We start from the raw sequence: 17,535 nt of genomic DNA on the forward strand, positions 1-17,535 counted from the left end.
ACACCTTAATACAGGGCAAGAAAATGCAGAGCCTCTGAGGTCTTTCTGTGTCACCTGCCTAAGACTCTCTATAGCCTGCTGTGGGAATTAGATCATAGTTACTTAGACACAAGACCCTTTACTTTTCCCCTTCCACTGTATTATATTTAGGTACCTAACCTGATATGAGATATCAGAAAGAACACAGCTGAATGGTGATAGTATCGTTGTACCCAGATGCCTCACCAGCCCCTGGATCCATCCGGTGACTTTGACCATGCTTCAGGGAAGGTATTTCACATCTCAAGATTCCAAAAGCTTATGCAATAAAGAGACAACACAAAATGGTAACCACTAAAGCCCTCCCCACTCACCCCTTTGATAAAACGTGCTGCATGATGAGGGTTGTTATGAGGAGGGGAGGATGAATGAACTGGGGGGAAATCAAAGGTAGTAAAAACAAAGGTAGAGAAAAGTTACTCATCACAACTGGGCTTGAATAAGAGGCTGTATAATATGTTTGTTATTTCAATGTGTCCCCCTCCAAATTCATATGTTGAAATCTTAACCCCCAGTATGATAGTATTAGGAGGTGAGGCCTTTGGGAGATAATCAGATGAGGGTGGAGATTAACACCCTTATTAATAATATCCCAGAGAGCTTTCTTGCTCGCTTTCTTCCATGTGAAGATCAACCAGAAGGCATCCCCCACAACCCCAAAGAGGGTCCTAACCTGAACCTGACCAAGCTGACACCCTGACCTCAGACTTCCAGTCTCCCAGAACTGTAAGAAAATAAATTTCTGTTCTTTCTAAGCTTCCCAGTCTATGGTCCTTTATTATAACAGCCTGAATGAGACAAAATAGTGTCAAGATACACAAAGACTATTTCACAAGATTCCTCCTCAAAAGAAGGAATGGAAGAAAATGTCCTGTGGCCTGGAACCTAGCACAGTGATGGGCACAGAGAAGATGAGCCAAAAATGTTTTCTGAATGAGTGAATGATCAAATGACCAAGTGAGTGGGTACGTTATTTATTGTTACCATTTATTAATATTGATGATTCACTGGGGTGCCTAGGTGACTCAGTCGGTTAGGCAGCCAGCTCTTGGTTTCAGCTCAGGTCATGATCTCACAGTTCGTGAGATCAAGCCGCAAGTCCAGCTCTGCATGGACAGTGTGGAGCCTGCTTCGGATTCTCTCTCCCTCTCTCTTTGCCCTTGACCTGCTCTCCCTTCCAAAATAAGTAAATAAACTTAAAATACATATATATTGATGATTCACACTGAGCTACAAATATATTCCAGAAAAAAAGAACATAGAAGAACGGGCTACTGATGGGGGATTACTGGACTTCCTGCAATTAGGATGAATTATTGAATGTTAGTACATCAAAGTGGCCAAGCAGGACCAAGGGGCCAAGGGACCCATCTGCCGGGCTGCTGGTCTACTCTGCACATAGTTTAATTCAGTTGAAGTCCTGTATTCAGCTTTCTTTAAACTCATTTTAGTTAAATATGTCACCAAGAGTTTTAAAATTTCCCAAGTTCTCACAAAGTTCAGAAATCATTTCTGATCTTTATTATCTCAATCACTGTGGCCAAACTAAGTTTCTGCCCTTTTATTTTATGCAACTCATTTACATTTTAAAGGCAAGTTCTTCTCCAAAATTCTCACACTGCGAATAAAATAAGAAAATATCCCTATTATAATACAGATGCATCCAGAAAAAGATTAAAAGAGTTTAGGAAAAGCTTAAAATAGAATCAATGCTTTGAAGTGTCAGAAAACAAATTTTTTGGAGGATGTTTACTTTTTGTTTTAATTCCATCATAGTTAACATAGAGCATTATATTCCAGGTGTACGATATAGTGATTCTATACATTACTCAGCGCACATCAAGATAAGTGTCTCTTCATCCCCTTGACCTATTTCACCCGTCCCCCCACCCACCTCTTCTCTGGTGAGTTTGTTCTCTCAAGAGTCTGTTCCTTGATTCGTCTCTACTTTTTCTTTGTTTTGTTTCTTAAATTCGGAAAACAAATTTTAACGAGTTGACAGCCCAATGCGTCAGAGTAAATAATATTCTCTTGACAGGTTTGGATCTTTAAACTCGGTGTAAGTGCAAAAGCCACCAAACCTTCCATTTCTAAATTGGCTTCTGATCGGTCCATCGGTGCAACAACTTAGAGTAGCTTTGTTCTTGGTCTCAGCGCATAAACCTTGATTCATATTTAAGCAAATGCCAGCATAGTCTCCATGCACAAGATATATCTTTATCACGTCGAGCTGTTGATTGTAAGTGTTTTAGCAACAAATTGAACATTTTAACACAGGATGTACACAGTGGTACATCAGAGTACATCTGTGATTCACTAGGCACCATCCAAAAAAAAAAAAAACTTAATATGCTCTGCTTCTCAATTAAGTAGAAATCAGAGTTTTTGGGGAGGGGTAATTGTGAGTCAATTTCTATTGACCTGACAGTCTTAGCCTCAAGAGCTGGAATTATAATGCACAAAAGTTTCATAAAAGGACGATGGGTCCATCAACTAATAAAGTGGGATTTGGCCCACGTTGAGGACAATAGATTATACAAAGGAAGGAGAACACTTCAGAGAAGAGTTCACTCTCCCTTTCACTCTAAAATCTCTGCACCATGAAATTTCCAGGAGCTACACACAAGTAAAGGAAAAACCTAATTTCCCCCATGTATTAACAAGGACTAAAACTTAACTTTGAAAAATGTTAATACACAAAACATAAAAATATTTTAAACCATGCTGAAATATAATGAAAGTACAAAACACTTTATATGTTTAAAGTGTAACATTTGGTAGGTTGTGTTATATGTATACACATGAAAAACATCACCACGATCAAGATGATGAATGGATCTGTTACCTCCAAATGTTTCCTGTTCCCCTTGGTAACCCCTTCTTTTTCCCTTCCTGTGTCCCCACTCTCTCCCCCCTCTCCTTCCCTCTCACCCCTCTCATCCTGCCTCCCAAAAGAAACTGCCACTCTGTTTTCGAAAGTGGCCAGTCCATCTTCGATATCAACCAGCGGTGTATGAGAGATCTAACTGCTATGCATTCCCGCCAACACTTGCTATGATCAGTTTCAATTTTAGCCATTCTATTAGTGGGGGAGTAGTATCTCCCCGTGCTTGGAATTTGCGTCTATAGTCTCCATGCGCAAGATGGACCTTTATCACATCACGCCTTTGGTTGTAGGTGTGTTAGCAACAAATTGGCACATTTTAACACGCGACTAACAATGTTGAGCATCTTTTCACGTGTTTATGGGCCATCCATATATCTTCTTTGTGAGGTATCTTATCGGACTTTGGTCCATTTATTTTTATTGAGCTACTAGTTTTTATATTGAATTTCAAAAGTTCTTTGTGTATTCTGGATACAGGTCCCTTATCAGATATGCTTTGCAAGTAATTTCTTCAGTCTGTGACTTGTTTTTTTTTTTTTCCATTCCCTTAGCAATATCATTTGAAGGGCAGATATTTTTAATTTTGGTAAAGCCCAGCTTATCAATTTTTTTTTTCTTTTAGGACTCAGCCATTGTGTTGTCCTTTGGGAATCTTTGCCTAACTTTAGACCACAAACATTTTCACTTGTTTTCCTTTAGAAGTTTTGTAGTTTTAGGTTATACATTCAAAATTATAATTAGTTTTTGTATTTTATTTTAATAATTAATCATTATATTTTTCATGCTATGGTAAATGTATTTCCTTTATAATCACTATCTCCGTTTGTTTGTTGCTTGTATATAGGAACAAAATTATATTCTATATATTGATCTTACACCCTACTACCTTGGTAAATTAACATTACTTCTCGTAGTTTTTAGAGATTCCATTGGATTTTCTACATATACATTCATACCTGTGAATAAAGTTACATTTCTTCTCTCCTAATGGGAGTACGGCACTCCTTTTGTGCTTGACCACTGTGGCAAGAACGTGCAGTACAATGTCGATTAAAATTTGTGAGAACTAAGGGCGCCTGGGTGTCTCAGGCGGTTGAGCTCCGACTTTGGCCCAGGTCGTGATCTCCCGGTTAGTGAGTTCAAGCTCGCGCTGGGGTCTCAGCTGTCAGCGTAGCCGCTTTGGATCCCCGGTCTCCCCCTCTCCCTGCCCCTCCCCCACGCACACCAGCTCGCTCTCTCTGAAAAATAAACACTTAAAAAAAAAAAGACTGGATGTTGACTTTTTTCCAAAAGTCGTTATTTGTATGCAGTGGAATGGTCATAGGGTTTTCCTTATTCACTAGGAAAACATAAGAATAACATCAATTAATGTTTTCCAATGTGAAAAACACCCGTTGGTAAAATGCACTGGCATAGTTCCCTGGGCCTGAAATGGTCTTCTGAGAACGCTTTAAACTAAACAGTATATTTCTTTGGTAGGTATAAAGCTATTTTTGAGTGATCACTGTTAGTTTATGACTTTCAAGACAGTTGGCCATTTTAGCTGTCAGATTTATTGTCTTGAAGTTGTTCATAATATTGTCTTCACATATTTTTAATATCTGTAGAATCTGCTCTATGTCACCAACATAATTCTTAATGTGGGTAATTCGTGTCTTGCTTTTTCCTGACCAGTTTGGTCAGAGATTTATCAATTTTATTAATCTTCCCGAAGAATTAATTTTATTTCATTGACTAATTTAGAAGTTTTTCTGTTTCCTATTTCATTAATTTCATTAACTTCATTAACTTTGATATCGATTATTTCCTTTATTCTTATTACCTTAGGTTTAATTGATGCATATTTTCTATTTTCGTAAGATTGAACCTGAAGACTTTGATTGAGACTTTACTTATTTTATAATAAAAGCATATAGGGCTTTAAATTTTCCTTAAGTACTTCCTTAGCAAAATCCTACAAATTCTGATATGGCATGTTTTATTTTAATTCAATTCAAAATACTAATGTCCCTTTTGCATTTTTTATTGACCTATGCATTTTTCAGAAGTATGTTACTTGTTTCTCAACTATTTGGGAAGATTCCACATATATCTCTATTATTTATTTATTTATTTTAATTTAGTTCTGCTATGGTTAGAGAACATACACGACTTTAATCATGTGCAATTAATTAATGACTTGCTTTATGGCCAAGATTACAGTCACCATCTCCAATGAGCGCCATCAAGTGGCACTCAAGTGGGACTCCCCCACCTCAGAAACTACATCGGGTCATTTGGAGTTGGAATGACTGAATATATGAAAGGAGGGAAAAACTTGCTGGCTGGAGCCATGGAAACTTCTAGAATTCTTGGAAAAGAAATTTTAAAAGAAACATTTTCTATAAATCAGAACCCTTAAAACCATGATCCCATGTCCATTAAGGAACACAAATCATAGATTTCAAAACACTATTTTGGTTCAATCCCAAACTCTTCAATTTTTTTTTTTAAAGATTTTATTAAGTAATCTCTACAGCCAACATGGGGCTCGATCTCACAACCCTGAGATCAAGAACCACATGTTCTGCTGACTGAGCCAGCTGGGCGCCCCTCAACTTCTTCAATTAAAGGTAGAATTGATTCAAATGTCTGGGCTACAGAGCCCCTCGACTGAACCTTGGAAGAAGATTGGGACAAATGGTAATCACCCAAGTTTCTGCCATATTTTTGGTAGTTTCGCCTCTCGCCTTAAACCTTCCCACCACTGCTGGTGCTGGCCTCACTGGCCTTGACACCTGAGTGCCTAGCATCCATGGGCTGAGTCCATGAGCACATCCAACCTAATAAGGAATTCATTTTTGTTTGTTGTATTTGACTGGCAATGGATATTCTATACATAACATAGAATAAGTTCTATAGCATAAGATAGTATAGTATGAGTTCTTCTAAAGAGTAAGATCTCTTTCCAAGAATAAAATGGAGTGCTTTGTGATGGAAAAGATAATGCAAAGAATAATAATACCAAGGATAATAGCTTTATCCTGATTCAAAATACAATTGAAAAAAGGCATAAAAGCCAGTCTCCGAAAGCTGTCCTCATTCCAAGAATACATACCTCCTGGTCATTTAAAAAACGCACTGGGTCCTGTTAGAGGCACCTCAAGCACAGGCCACACCCCCTCCCTGCTTCAGCCTATGCATTAGGAATTCTGCAAATGAGTGCTCATGGTTCACGGGGGGTTCGATCACAGAAAACGAGTTGTTGATCTTTGGATGCCTGCAGGCCAGCAATCTGTGCTACAAGTTTATCCCTCCTAGGAAAAAAAAAAATTTAAAGGAAGGAAGGACGAGACAAGAGGATGGAACCAGTACAAGCATCTGTAACAAGCTAATTGGACCCTTGTGGGCCACCAGCAGGCACAAAATTAAAACAAACAAAGCCTCTCATTGTGCCCTTTCAGGGCTGCACCCACCCCCGGCCTATCAGCTTTACCCCTGCCTCCTCCCCTGGTCCCCATTTTTAAAGGACCTAATTATGGGTCTTTCTGAAGGATCACAAGCCAGTTTTCATCTAAAAAGAATAAGGTATTTTGCCTCCAAACTGGAGACACTGTTAGAAGTTGGTAATTAGTATGACTTGTTAATGGAGTCTGGCTGTGATTAAGCCGTGATTGAGTGTGAGTTTGGTGCCTGTCAGTGGCTAAGCCTGGGAGGACGAGAGATGTTTAATGAGACACCTGTTGTTGGGGGCCCACTGGGGTTCATTGCCGCTGATTGGCACTTGCATGCAGTGTTCTCCGGGTGGGGGCTGGGATGAGCCTGGCAGGTGGTTGGCATCACAGCAGAGCCCGCCGCTCCCTGTGAGTCAAGGCTGGCTGCGTTTCCTGAGCTGTCTGTCCAAGGCCACGGTCACATGTTGCCAACTCCCAGAGAGCACTGCACTTAGCCTGCAGGAGGAAGAGTCCCAGCTTCCCCGTGACCCCTGCTCTCCACCAAACACCAGGCTGGGCATCGGACATCCCTCCCCTCAGCTAGCCTCCGCTGATCCCCGCGTGTAGATGAGGAAGCTGAGGCAAGGGAGATTAAATAGTGCGCCCAAGTTCACATAGCCAGAGACATATGCACTGTCCCCAGAGACGGTGCCTCTCAAACTTCTCAAGAATCCCCGAGGAATATGTTAAAATGCAGATTCTGCTTAAGTCCAGTCTGCAGTGGGCCTGGAAAGATCACGTCCCTAAGAGCCTCCAGGCAGGGGGCGCCTGAGTGGCTCAGTCGATTACACATCAGACTTCGGCTCAGGTAATCATCTCCCAGCTTGGGTTTGTGAGTTCGAGCCCCACATCAGGCTCTCTGCAATCGGCACAGAGCCCACTTCAGATCTTCTGCCCCCCACCCTCCATCTGCCCTCCCTCACTCATGCTCTCTCTCTCTCTCTCTCTCTCTCTCTCTCAAAAATAAGCAAATATTAAAACAAAAAAGAGCTTCTTTGGGGCACCTGGGTGGCTCGGTCGGCTAAGGGTCCGACTTCAGCTCAGGTCATGATCTCATGGCTGGTGAGTTCGAGCCCCTCGTCAGGCTCTGTGCTGACAGCTCAGAGCCTGGAGCCTGCTTCGGATTCTGTGTCTCCCTTTCTCTCTGCCCCACCCTCGCTCACGCTCTGCGTCTCTCTCTCTCTCCCTCAAAAATAAATAAACATTTAAAAATTTAAAAAAAAAAGAGCTTTCATATGATACCTATACTTTGTAAGTCTACATATAAGATACTTCCTTGTGTTTGAGTTGAATAGAACCCACGCAAGATATATGCCTATGGTGCCTTTCAGATTTATGAGTAAGATCACATTGTATTTTTAAAGTTGATTTATTTATTTTGAGACAGACTGAGACAGCACAAGTGGGGAAGGAGCAGAGAGAGAGTGAGGGAGAGAGAATCCCAAGCAGGGTCCACACTGTCAGTGCGGAACCTGATGGGGGGCTCGAACCCGCGGAACTGTGAGATTATGACCTGAGCTGAAACCAAGAGGCAAACGCTTAACTGACTAAGTCACCCAGGTGCCCTGACCAGATTGTACTTTGTAAGGAAGAGAGAAGGGATGTACATCGTACTGCGATACCTCATCTTTGCCCTCAAATAGAGCCTGATGCTAAAATGTTTAGGAATTGTCTACCTAAGCATGCGGTGGAGGAAGCAGGTAGACACGGCAAAGTAGCGGGGGGCCAACCTGAAAAATCACAGGAGTCCCACACTCTACACGAACACATTGGCAGAACATTCCCAGGAGGGGATAAAAAGTCTCGTCTCGGGGACACTGCCCTTTCAATCTGTTAGGGATCCAGCCGCAACCATCCACCCTTACACCTGACTCTGCCCCTGTCCAAATCCGCTTGACAAATACCAACCTTTCAAGATCAGCAACCAGGACCTCAGTAAACAAAACAAAGCAAAAGAAAACAGCCCTTTGTTCTTTCCTGACGGTTGTTTCAGGCTGAATATTGAGTCAAAACACACACAGGAAGTCATAAAGACACCTGCAGCCACCTGCACGAGGTTAGACTCTCAGGTCCAGGGGGAGGGGCTCCAGGATTCCATCTGACTTTCCCAGAGACTCAGCCTACAATTCAGACCACGTTGTTTCAGACATTCCGCTGAAGATTTTCCGAGCTGGAAAAAAAAAAAGACCCACAGCCTCCAGCAAAAATCTGGGCTCACTTGGATAGTTTGTTGAGCATAAAAATACCTGAAGAACAAAACAATCTTGGATGCCTTCAGGTTCCAACACCAATATCAAAAACAGACAAAACTGCATGGGTGGGTAATTCACAATACAAAACACTTTGTCTTAAATTCCATAGATCATTGAGGGTAAAATGATTTTGTTCTGATTATCCAGACAACCATCTCATTTCTTGGTTCCCCTTGGCTGGGGGAGACCTGGCCTGAAGGACATACAATATTGTGTCAAGCATATTTTCCTTGTATTAAAATGATCAGGGTATTGATTTACGGTTCTAGAGAAGGAAAATATGTACCTGATGTGGGCCAATTTTATTTCAAAATTGATAGAAAGAGAAATGTCATACTAGCCACAATTTGATCTAATGAAAGGTAAAATCCAATGAATAAGTTATTGAAAAATTTTATGTGTATTCTCTTTCTTTACATTTATATTTATGACATCAGAGTATGAGGCGTTATCAGGACATTCACATGTGTCGTTTCCAACAGAAAAGTATGCTTTAGACTTCTAGAAGGATATCAAAATTTCAGATCCACCTTTCGGTAGGGATTCAGTATGCTTTTTCGGTAAACATGGAGATAGGGGGCAGTCATCTGCCAGAAACTTACAGAGAGACAGATATGGTGTCTGGCTTATGGGAATCTTTCTTTTTGAACTGTTAAAATTTTCAAGTACCAAAAGGTGCTACATCTCACAGATCCCATATGAAAAAGGAATATGCAAGATGCTTTAGGATGGAGTGAATAAACAGCAGATCTGGAGACAGATGGGTTTGGGACAGAGGCCCAGTTCTGAAAAGTACTAGATGTATAGCCTTGGACCAGTGGCTTAACTTCTTTGAGCCTCAGTTTCTCCATTAGTAATTTGGAAGCAATCATATTATCTTGGAGTATTTTCATAATAATTAGACATAAGGTATGGAAAGTTCCCAGTATGTGGCAGATGCTGAATGAACCCCGAAGAGGGTTTATCATGATCACTATCCTACCAGCATTACACTGGTAAACATCCCCCAGCGGGAGCTGGGAGGGCATCCATTTAACCGTTTCACACCACAGAGGTGGACTATAAAAACACCCATCCAAGTACCATCAGCTCTCACCCGGGACTATTGCCATAGCCTTCTAACAGGTCTCCTTGACCCACTCTGGAATGCCCTCTCCCCTGGCATCTGTTGTGTACATGAAAGTCAAAGTGAGCCTTTGGAAACGTAAGTCATATCGGGTCACTCTGACTCAAATCAGATGGAGCGATAGCCAAAGTCCTTCTGCTTGCCCAAAGCCCTACTTGATCGAGCCTCACGTCCCAGCACTCACCTGCCCGCTCACCCTGCCCAGTCTCCCTGAACTCTCCATGGGCCCCAGCTCAGCTCCTGTTGTTCCCTACTGAGAATGTTCTCCTCCAGCTCTCCACCAGATTCACCCTACCATCCCATCAGTTTTCTATTCAAATCAGAGAGCCCTTCACAGATTAGCCTGTATAAATTTGCCTTCACCCATGCCTCGTGGTGCTTCTCACCTCCTTACCTTGCTGTATATTCTCCATAGCACTGATCTGCTCTAACACGTCATAATTTGTTGTTCCTAAACATTAATATCTTACTCTCCTCCCTAAAGGTAAAGGCTATATTTTTTTTTGTCTTTGTTTGGGTTTTTTTGATAAATCCCAAGAGCCTAGAAACATTACCTGGTACGCCATAAGAAGGATGGTAAAAAATGGATGCATAAATAAATAGGTGAATAAATGAATGAGTTCCTGACAAACAGTAGGCCATGCATGACTGTTGAGAGACTGAATGGCATTGGTTCTTTTAATAAGACTTCTCTCTAAATAGGAATCAGCCTCTTGTGGGGTACAGCGCTGTCTTTTGACCTCAGCATGTTTCCACGGGAAAGTATCAGAAAACATTCAGCCATCTGAACAACCAGTCTGCAAAATAAGAAAATCAACAATGGGAGGGGAAAAGAAGAAGAAGAGGAAGGAGAGGAAGGGGAAGAGGAAGAGGAAGGAGAAGGGGAAGAGGAAGGAGAAGAGGATGAGAAAGGAGAAGGGGAAGAGGAAGAGGAAGGAGAAGGGGAAGAGAAAGGAGAAGGAGAAGATTCAGCCAGTGAAAAGAACTGAAGCCCAGAGAGGAAAACTAATCAGGGCAAGAGGAACTTGAACCTGGGGCCGGGTGTTGTTCAGGCCTAAGCTCACTATTGCCTTGTTCTTGCTGCCTCCTTCGCTGGGCCTATCACCCTCTAAACACTCCTGGGCAGAGAGTAGGGCTGGAGGAATCTTGGTCATGTGACTGACTGAAGCAGGCCTCCTGTTTCTGTGTATGTCACAGATGTCCTTATGCATCCCACGGGGAGGAGCGAGGTCTTCTTTATTCCTCAAACAGAAGAGCACAAGGTAACAGCCCTGGAATAATTCCCAGGAAGAAAAGCCACCATGGGCTGGGCACCTGCTGCTTTCTGAGCGCTGCTCAGTGAGGCTTGTGTGCAATGGTTCAACAGACCTTCTTGAGACTGTCTGACCAGGAAGATGACGTGCTGAACGTGCCAGGGACCCTCTGCTGGCGTTTACCCCATATGCAAGTTCCATGCAGAAAAAACCATGAGTCCTAAGGGGGCAGAGTCCAGAGCATCCACATGAGAAGGAAAAGCTTCATAGAATCCCGGCCCAAATAGAGAGAAAGCCCCCCGCCCCACCTTTCCCAGTACCCCCTGACCTCTGGTAACCGGCCTCGGCCACTGGCAGAGTATATGATAACAGCAGGCCTTCTTGGAATCATCACAGAATGAGCTTGGAACCATGGCCAACGGGACCTGAACACATGCACAGAGGCAGCAGAGTCAGCGTACAAGCAGGAAGGCCTGGCCACAGGCAGGTAACCTCAAGAACCACCGGAGGCCCCCACAAGGGGGTCAACCCAATGTGGGCAATGCAAGGGGCATTGCAAGTCGTGCAGATGAGCCCCAACCACAGGTGATGCTGTTACCCTGCAGCTGACTCCTGGACAGCCTGCCCACCAGTGCACAGCATTGAATGTTCGGTGATGCAGGACCATATTTAACTTAACCGCGTTAGAATGAATTTCATCTCTAGTTCACATTCCAGAATGTGGGTTTAGTCATTCTCAACTGGTCCTTTTGTTTTCTTACTAAAGTTCCAAATTAAAGCAAAACAAAACAAAACAAAAACAAAAAACAAAAAAAAAGCTTCAGGGGGCACCTGGGGGGCTCAGTTGGTTGGGCATCTGACTCTTGATTTTGGCTCAGGTCATGACCTCGTGGTTGTGAGTTCAAGCCCCACATTGGGCTCTGTGCTGACAGAGTGGAGCCTGCTTAGGATTCTGTCTCTCACCCTCTGCCCCTTTCCTGATCTGCTCTCTTTCTCTCTCTCTCCCTCTCTCTCTCTCTCAAGAATAAATAAATAAACATTAAAAAAATCCCATCAGGCTATCATTTTCAAGGGCTACATGGGACTAGCAGATATCTACTGTTTTTATAATTAATACTCCAGTGCATCATCCAGAATTGGTAAAACCAAGGACTTTCAGGATGTGGCCTCAAGGAGGCTTACGTATGTCAAGGTGTATACATGTTACATTATAGCACAATGCGGTGTACTATATGTTGTCTAATTCAACCCTGAGTGTTAGGCATATTTCGTCCATTTTTATAGATCAGGAAAATTAGAGAAAATAAGTGCTTTTATTAGCTGGCTAGGGCTGCTGTAATAACCACAGACGGGTGGCTTAAACAACAGAAATGTATTTTCTTATGGTTCTTATGGTTCTAGAGGCCAAAAGTCCAAGATTGGGGTGTTGGCCAATTTGGTTTCTTCTGAGGCCTCTCTCATTGGCTTGCACATGGCCACCTTCTCTCTGTGTCTTCACACGGTCTTCCCCCTGTGTGCACCCCCTGGTGTCTCTTCCTCTGACACCAGTCAGATTGGGTTATGGCCCAACCTAAAGGCCTCGTTTTAAGTTAATCACATCTTTAAAAGCCTAGCCACAAATACAGTCACATTCCAAAGTACTGAAGGCTAGGCCTTCAGCATATGAATTTGTGAGGGGACACAATTCAGACCACACCAGGGGCCATATACTCCCGTTTGCCTGGAATAGCCAGTGTGAGCTCATTGCCCCAAGGTAATTATTACATAGCACCTTTTCACTCTCAAAAATCATCCCTGTTTGAATGATCAATCCCACACTCATGCAACTGTGATAGCAGAACTCATAAAACATCTCAAGAACGACAGATGGAGTTTCAGCTTTACTCTACTCACCAAATCTGCCTGTCCCCTCTTGCTTCTCAAATACTTCCTTTGTACAAATATGGGGTGCCCCTGAGGGGAATTACGCTTACCTGGCACTTTTCAGGATCTAGGTAAAGAAATCAGGAGATGCACAGTGACCTGGTAGGCAACAGTTGGCCACACAGTACGACATGGCTTCTCCCCAATTTCAAAAGGGAGTATAGCTTCTTTGGATGAACATGGGCATATGGGTCTTCTCCTGTCCCTCTCTCCTCACTTTAGTTTTGGCTGAGCATGTTTTGCTACTGTTCCTTTGTTCCAAAATTAAGAACATTCTTTTATTCCATAATGAAGAAGAAAGCCATGTGCATGTGTCCAGGAGAACGCCATTGGAGGACCTGAGAGATCTTGGTGGGTGTTCCAGCTGGAGCCTTGTGCCAGGCTTCTGCTGTTATTTATCTCTCCCCTACCCCACATACACACACACACACACACACACACACACACACACACACAAAGGCCCAGCAGCATATGGTGCTTCCCTCACCTCTTCAGCATCTTCCATATCACATGCAGCAAGACTTTCTCTCCTGGGGTGTGCATGCTGGGCCCCTCACTGGGACTGCGACTGTATCGTCTGACAGACAACAGGCTGCATATTGCTGGGCTCTGCCACTGCTGGGAGCCGCTTACTTAGTCTTTTAACAGTTCACTCATCGGGGAAGGTAAGATGGCACCCCGAGACTGTTAGCATGAGGGATTTTGTCTGGGGAAGGAAGGCAAGACAACTCTGGGAAAGTCTAAACTGATTGTTTGAACTTTCTGCTCCAATTTATCACTCCAAAAATGAAAATTATAACAATAGCTTCCATATAGTGTTTGCCATGTGGTAGGCTTCGTGCCAAGATCTTTCAAACCAAAATTTAATTGAACCATACAAACCCATGAGGCTTCTGACAGTGAGTGAGCAGCAAATCTGACCTGAGATCTACCTCTCCCTCTATAGTTCTTGCTGCCATAGTACCTCTTCAGATCTTTTTTGCAATCGTTGGTAGGGCAAGCTTCCTGAAATGCATTAATAGCATCACTTTAGCTTTAAAAAAAGTGACTCACTCATATCTGTAGTAAAGCGCCTCAAAGTCTTTCCAAAGAATCTTTTGTCCACAAAATATTATTAAATCCCTGCCTTCTAGTCTTGACCCTGTCCCCAAAGAGGGTTAGTGGCCTCTTGTGTTAGAAAGGGTAATTTGCTCTGTTTCATTATTGCAGAACTTCTCCAAGCCTGAAGTATGTTACTATTCATCATGAATCTCCACTAAGGAGAGACAGCATGTGGTGTTTCCCAGCTTGGATACCTCATGGAACCCATTGCCTTCCTGAGACCCTCAAGAGCCTGGTCACCTGGACAATATCCTCCTGGAAATGCTGGCCTCTTAAAATGCCTCCAGTTTCCATATAGACCCCTCAGCCCTGCTTAATCATGTCCCTGCATTATTATTTGGCAGGAACATTTTCTCTTCTAATAGGTAGTAGGTAATCTTCTACCCACACTATAATTTGCCTCAAACCCAAGCCTAAGCTCAAGTTATTTCTTCCTATCTACCATGCCGCTATCTGCCTGTCCCTACTTTGAGGTCTCAGCTAAACCCTATGGACCTCCTCCTTACCTTGTCTGTAATTCATTCTAGCTACCCAGTTAGTACCTGGCCCATGCCCTTAACTGTGTGCAAAGCACAAATTCACACTAAGTCCGCTCAGTGTCAAATATTCTTTTGTAATGCTAAAACTGTTCTGTCCTTGGTAGTCTTACTTCATTGGCTAGATTGTAAGCTCCATGTGGTGCTTTATCTAAACCAGCAGCATCTCCCACTGAACTGGGACCATGACTCTCCAGTCCAGCCACAACCCTCCTTTTCATTCTGGCTTTCCTGTAGGATAACCAATTGGTCCCAGCTTTCCCGGGACTTTGCTGGTTTTAGCACTGAAATCTCAAGCCCCAGGAACCTGCTCACTTACCAGGCCAACCAAGACAGCTGGTCACCCTACCTACCTTCCCTGGCGTGTGTTAAGGTTTTGCATCCTAAATCTTCATGCTCTGCCTGGAATGTTCTCATCCCATGGTTGGTCTTTCAAGGCCAGGTTCAAATGGTTTTCCCTCATCAGACATTCTCTTATAGCATTCCTCATCATATGCCTCTCTCCTGAGGGGTCAGTATTCACTGACTCATGGGTCAGCTCTCCATACAGCTGTGTCCCCTCTGGGTGATCTCAAGAACAAGGCACTGTCCTGCATCCCCAAGCCTCCCTACTAGTTCAGCATAATTGTTTACCCCAAAGGTTCATCAAATGAGTGGAAAATCAGGTTTTGCTGATAGATTGATCAGTTCTGATCCAGGGCAGGCCCAATCTAGGGCAGGCTGAAGTCCCGGCAGGTGTACCAGAGAGAATCCGGAACTGACGGCACTCATTCCACTGCAGCTAAAAATCACAGAAATAATGCTCAAATCTTCAAACCAGCGGAGAAACGGAGCTCCTCTGTGCGATGCATGGGACTGTCTGTAACTCATTAGTTGTACATTCGCTTCTTTCTAAAGACAGACCCCCAGGCTCCGCTGATATATGCAGGTAGGAGTTGACTTCCGTGATGTATGCCTCCCAGGAACGGGAGCACTCTCCCGCAACGCTGCTAGGTCATGCGGAATAGTTATCATTACAGATCTTGCTGGGGAAATTGTAGAGGCCATCTTTTTTTTTTTAAATGAATATAAAGTTGAAAAGGAATTTTGACAAGTCGGATTCACCAAAGCCAAAGTAGGCCACCCTGACTTGAGCTGTCAATAAGGTGTTAGGGAAGCCACTGGGAGATTAACACCCTTTCACGGTGACCCAGCTGTTCTCTTGAAGGTGATAACATGGAATCAGACACAGGATGATGAACAAAAGCAAGTGGGGGCTAGGATGGGGAGTTTTCCTATCTAAGGGTCCAGGAGAGCTCCTGCTTATTTTTCCAAAAAATGACCATGTTTATTTTTCTTAATCTAAGTAGTGTTATTTTCCAACCTGCATCAACTACAAGAAAGGAAAGATTTCACTGAGTATTTTTCCTCCTATTGTATTGCAGTACGTTGATTTTCAGGAAGCTACTATATAAAGAGAAGCTCTCCATATAGAGAGAAAACCTCTCTCTCTTTCTCTCTCTCTCTCTCTATATAGATATTTTTAATCGATTTTTATATTGCCATTTATATTTCATTATATTATTTATTATGTAAAGTGTGTGCGTGTGTGTGTGTTTGTGTGTGTGTGTGTGTGTATAAGCAGAAAGGCAAAGACAAATACCCGTCCAAATTCAACCTGTCCCATTACCAGGTCGGCTGTGCACCATGTTGGGAAAAGTCACAGCAATCCTCAGACCCACCCTCCTCATCTAAAGTCAGGATTCCTCGGAGGTCATAGGTGAATTGAACTCAAGTCAAATGCTCAGTGGCCTGGCCTCTCACAGCTCAGCTAACGACGCATCAAGAGGAAGCCCTTGTATTTCCAGGATCCTGCTGTACTTCTTGGTGAAATGGAAGTACAGCAAGTACAATAAACCCACATGTTGCTTTTAGAGTTTGCGTGAAAATAGAGCCCGGTGTAGGGGCATCAACTTCCCAAATGGTTAGCAACTCCACACGCTACAGAATTCAGTATCTGTGTGTCTTCCATTTTTAACATCTCTTATCAAAATTCTTTAAAGAGAGTGAAGGCTCCACGTGTCATGTAGTATTGCCAGTTAGCAGAATTCCTCTGCTCACACATCTGGCCTCCTGGGATGCAGCAATTTACCCCACTCCCATCCCCATTAAATGGTAGCTCATTTGGACATTCTGAAGACGTAAAGATAGTTTTCTGTGGTCCAGAATGACTGTCCTGTGTGGGCAATTTGAAACTTTTTTTTTTCAACTTACAGACAAGTGATGAAGAACAGGAAAGATGCTGGAAAATTAAAAAGCAATTTTTAAAAAGGCAAAGAAAAAAAGCAGCACCAGTCTGTCTTCTGAGCCTTCATTCGTGTTCTTCTTATAGGTCTTATTATCTATTGTTTTTGTGTTTTTTGTTTTTTTAAGCGGGCTTTGAGCCCAAAGTGGGGCTTGAACTCATGACCCTGAGATCAAGACTTGAGCTGAGATCAAAAGTCAGATACTTCACCCACTGAGCCTTCCTTTAGGCAAAGCTAAGAACTCTGTTCTGGAGCTCCAAAAATATTGGAGCCATGCTTTGGTAAACTAATCATTAGCTAGTATGAATAATTTTAAAATAAAGGGGAAATAAACAAAAGCAAATTAGATTTTCCTTTTTTAAAAGCAGGAGGAAGAGTGTAGAACAATGCTTTAATAAACAGGCAGTCAAGAATGTTCTCGGACTCCAGCGTCTGGATTTGCCCTAGAGTAGCTCTGTGAATAGAAGCAATTCAGGCCATCTCCTGGAGACTCAATTTCCACACCAGTAAGTACACAATGTAGTTAGACCAGCTGAATTTCAGGTTCCCTTCCAGTCCTGACAGTCCATCAGTCTACAAGGAAAAAAAAATTCTTATTTAAGAATCAATTAAGATTCATTATGATATTATTTTCTCTTAAAGACATCCAGTCTTAGAGAG

The 17,535-nt window shown here is 42.8% G+C and overlaps 1 long non-coding RNA gene across 1 annotated transcript in view; it reads right to left on the reverse strand.

Annotated features, from left to right (window-relative positions):
- Window positions 1–17,200: 17,200 nt before the first annotated feature.
- LOC111560787 overlaps window positions 17,201–17,535 on the reverse strand; it is a 44,990-nt gene continuing 44,655 nt past the window's right edge. Inside the window, exon 6 of the long non-coding RNA XR_006598946.1 lies at window positions 17,201–17,448. This is a non-coding gene — a long non-coding RNA (uncharacterized LOC111560787). The remainder of the gene's footprint in view (window positions 17,449–17,535) is intronic.

Source organism: Felis catus, chromosome B3 (genome assembly GCF_018350175.1).
Source record: "Felis catus isolate Fca126 chromosome B3, F.catus_Fca126_mat1.0, whole genome shotgun sequence".
NCBI classification, from domain to species: domain Eukaryota; kingdom Metazoa; phylum Chordata; class Mammalia; order Carnivora; family Felidae; genus Felis; species Felis catus.